The sequence below is a fragment of the Branchiostoma floridae genome, chromosome 4, assembly GCF_000003815.2.
Source record: "Branchiostoma floridae strain S238N-H82 chromosome 4, Bfl_VNyyK, whole genome shotgun sequence".
Lineage (NCBI taxonomy): Eukaryota > Metazoa > Chordata > Leptocardii > Amphioxiformes > Branchiostomatidae > Branchiostoma > Branchiostoma floridae.
In genome coordinates, this window is record NC_049982.1 from 17696860 (window position 1) to 17700476 (window position 3617).

Below are 3617 nucleotides of genomic sequence, written 5' to 3' on the forward strand. Positions count from 1 at the left end.
GTAGGACTCGTCCAATCACCGCTTCAGGAAGCATGAAATGGTCTATTCATTCTTTGTTTTTGCAGAATAATGTTATAATGTTCTTTAATCACTATTTGTTTGATAAAAATACTATATTATTGTCCTTTCTTTAAATTCAATTTTTGAATTCTATTCTGTGGAAAATAAAACATTTGAACACCACACATCAACAATGGACTCTTCCAGTGACCACGTAACATATCACGTCGCAGAAGTAGGTTCGATTGACCTCAATGAAAGAATGTACACAAGATGACATAAACAAATAAACAAAAAGATCTAACGGGTGGGCGAATGAAATATTCTGTCAACTTATTAATGATAGATGATAGTAACCGAATATCAAAATCTATACATTCTTCTATACTTGTGAGACTTTCGGTCAAAAATATTCCAAATTCAAACGACTCTACTCTACTCTACTCAAACAGCTCTTCCATGTCACTTTCATACCCAAGGGCAGGTGATAAAAGCTCCCTTTCTGTTTTTGTTTTTTTAGACAGCGCACCTTCTCTGAATTGAACGACACACTCGATTGACGCAATAGACCTGGTACATATAACTTGTTACTAATAAAAGAAATGTACAGAAAAAAATAATGAAAGCAGGTAACTTGCACTTACAGTCAAACCTGTATATTAGGGACCACCTCTACAGAGGGGCCACCTGTCCATAGTGGCCACTTTTTGTCGGTCCCTTGGGTATTTTATCTACAAGTTGCCACCTCTATACAGAGGGCCACTTGTCTATAGTGGCCAAATTTGTCCGGTCCCTTGAGTGGCCGCTATAGACAGGTTTGACTGTACTTGAATTTTTAGTAGTAAGATAGAAAGTGTTCTCGGTAGTTATCAGGAGATCATCTTGAACCAAAGCAACATGAAAGTCTGACCAAGGAAATGAACGATATATTAAACGACGAGCAGAAATAATATCGACAAAACTTTCAGATTATTTTCAATAGAACTAGTTCGTGTGCATAACAGGATTTTTGTGTCAATTTCGGTGTGTGTTTTTTATCAAAGGTTTTGAAGGAACCACACAGTCACTGACTGATGATGAATGACTTTCTTGATTGTTCGACAGTTTGGTTATTCGGTTTATTCGATCCCAGGCTGGGTGCAGCAACACGGACCCTCCGGCGGTTGGCGCGCTCCCATTGGTTAGTTTTCTCGTGACGTCTTTCTCGCCGAAATCTCAATGAACTGGCTCGGCTCGGGCCTAGGAGTAGGACTGCCGAGTAGTTATTCTCAATATGGCTCCTTTAGAAACTTTTTGTCAGGAGGCCAGAACTTGGTTCGGTCGACGCAACGGCGACTGAAGTCAAGGTCCTCATCGACTTCGATGAACGAAAATCATCACAAAGTCTTCATATGCTGCAGCGCTGATAAACAAAACAATATTAACGTTATATCTAAAAGACTATGATGTTGCATGATGCATCACGCCGACTTCATTTAACGTTATAACGTTATCAACGTCACTGAAAAAAAAACTTGCAAATGTATCACATTCTTGATCATTCTTGGACTGTAGCCAGGAGACTTTACGACTAGACACGTTAATAATTACTAGTATCACGTTTCAAGCGAAATCTATTATTCCACCGTGCGTCATATGCACTCCTACTTACAAATAGTCGACGCAACAGCATGAAATATTTATATATTGGGAAGGCCATTAAAAAAGTCAATCACGAAAATGAATTAAAAACAATTGATTCCTCACGGTCTGTGTCATATTAGTACATGTAACGTTACTAGTTCTAGTTCTAGTTCAGTCTAGTACTACCATGTACCAGATTCCTTGGGATCTGTTTGTTCCCCACACAACGTTTGTCAAAGTGGCGTGTACACAAAAAGTGATAAGCGCTTCTAGAGATTATTAACAAGCTCCTACCACCAAACAACTTTACTCATACACAGGTAGACTTTTTACCGAACGTCATGTGAACAGGCACTCCACTGTTTCTCTGTATGTGCCCAACTCACGTAATTTCTGTACCCTCGACAAATCAGCCGGCTTACATATCATGAAATATCGACTGAGTGATAACATTACAGTGGGCATTACATTTTGGTGGTGGGCAGTCATTTACCCTCGGAGCAAGATAGCCATATCCATGTTTACGCAGTTGCTCAGCATCTCAGTAGCATTTACAAACTTTCACGAGTGATAGCACAACCTTCGGAGACAAACAGGTGCATCATGGCCGGTCTGAAACGCTAATGGTGCCACGGGCCGATACGGAGAAAAATGAATTTTGGCTAGGTGATTAACGTTACATCCTAACGTTTTACTCGGGGTCGAACAGAAGGATCTTGGATAGGAGGGCAAATGTTGAACTGGAATATGTTCGACCCCGAGCTCTTATCACTTTTTGTGTACACACCACTTTGCCAAGTATTGTGTGGGGAACATATGTATGACAGTGTTTTTTCTTGATGCTTGATCCCCGCGAAGCTTTGGAGATCTCCGATTCATAATTGATGCGCTTTTACGTTCTGTGACTGGTTTGTTTCTGGTAGGTTACCAGATATAAGGGGAATTGGCTCATGTGGCTGCGACTTACTTTGCGTTGTTTACCAACGCTTGAAAGGTGAGACTTTGACGTGAAAATGCAGAAAGCTAGTTACAAATATGAATATCTGCATTTTGGGCACCAAGACTCTACAATACATCACGTCACCTTAAAAACTTGCATTAATAATACATCTTAAATTACAAACCACTCATAAGGAGAAGATTAGAAACAGATACAAGCCCTAGTTTGCAATGTAAATGTTTTATTCAAATCGATATCAAAAGTCTCAGTTGTCATGATATATCGGATTGATTTTGTAGTGTAAATCATGCTTGTTTATAGTATCTGGTGCCACTGATCCCAGCTGTTCCACTAATTTCAATACATTTGCTACCCAAGTTGACAGTAAAACATGTCTCTAATGCATTAACATCGACTGGCCAAGGTGATTCGCTTTGTCTATTTGCCAGGCTGTTGACAGTCGGCATGTTGAACGTTAAAAAGCTGTGTGTGGAAACGAGTCCGGGTGTATTTACATTTGCATGTTGTGTTATACTTGTTGCATAGTTCGAATGCCCACAGCAGCGGTGGCATTCGTATTATTTCAAATAAGTGGTTTTCTTTTGTTCTTTATATTGGCCACGTGCTGGATTGCATTGATGAAAAATAGATATTGAACAAAATTACCGGTTGCCTGAATACTAAAAATACGACGTATATGTAGCTCTATCTATGCAATGATTGAAACTGCGGCAAGCCTCTCTATGATCCTCTATCAATCTTCAGCTATCAGCTTATCTATGGTAACGTTAGTAATGCAGGCAAAAGTTCAATGGTTACTACGTTGTTTGATAATTTACTAGAGTCTTTAAAAGAGATTTATGGACAATGCAGTCGCTGTAACATTCGCTCCATTTTATGTATGAACTTTTTAAACTCAAGGCCTAGACATGATCGTTACAGCACAGGGGACAGATGGTTCTTCAGTACTCTCCAAGCAGAGGTCGAATCGCGCAGATATAGTAGTAGTCGAAAAAAACACTCGCGGCGTGCAACCCCGGACCGACTAGCGTAA